This window comes from Propithecus coquereli, unplaced genomic scaffold (genome assembly GCF_000956105.1).
Source record: "Propithecus coquereli isolate 6110/MARCELLA unplaced genomic scaffold, Pcoq_1.0 Scaffold295, whole genome shotgun sequence".
Lineage (NCBI taxonomy): Eukaryota > Metazoa > Chordata > Mammalia > Primates > Indriidae > Propithecus > Propithecus coquereli.
Genome location: NW_012148563.1, coordinates 300,265 through 300,827, shown reverse-complemented (window position 1 = coordinate 300,827; position 563 = coordinate 300,265).

Sequence of the window (563 nt, the reverse complement as noted above, 5' to 3'; positions counted from 1 at the left end):
GCAGTAAAAATCTAGGACACACCATGCTGTTAGGCAACCTTCTCTGCTACTGGACTCTTCTGCATGTCAGCGGGATAATAAGGTATTTACATATTGATGATTCTCTCACACCATGAGATCCCAAGGCAGTTTGTGAGTTGCTCAAAAGTTGAAATACTTTATAGGAAATGCAGTTTGTGTTATAGGTAGGTCATTGTGTTCTCATAAAAATGATTTCATGCATAGGAAGCCACACTGTGTTGTGACTCAGGAAGACCTGAGTGGGATCTTGCTCTTCCGCTTACCAGGTGCGTACCCCTGGGCACGGTGCTCAACTCCTCAGAACCTCAATTTCCTCATCTATGAAATGGGCATGAATGGCTAGATGTCAGGTGTATTATTAGTCTTGGTTCTCCAGACAAAGAACCAACAAGATGGACAGAGAAAGACAGAGACTGATTCTCAGAACCTGGCTCACACGGGTGTGGAGACTGGCACGTCTGAAATCTGCACAGTGGGCTGGCAGGCTGCAGACCCAGGCAGAAATCGCAGTTTCCATCCAAAGGCAACCGCCGGGCAGAACT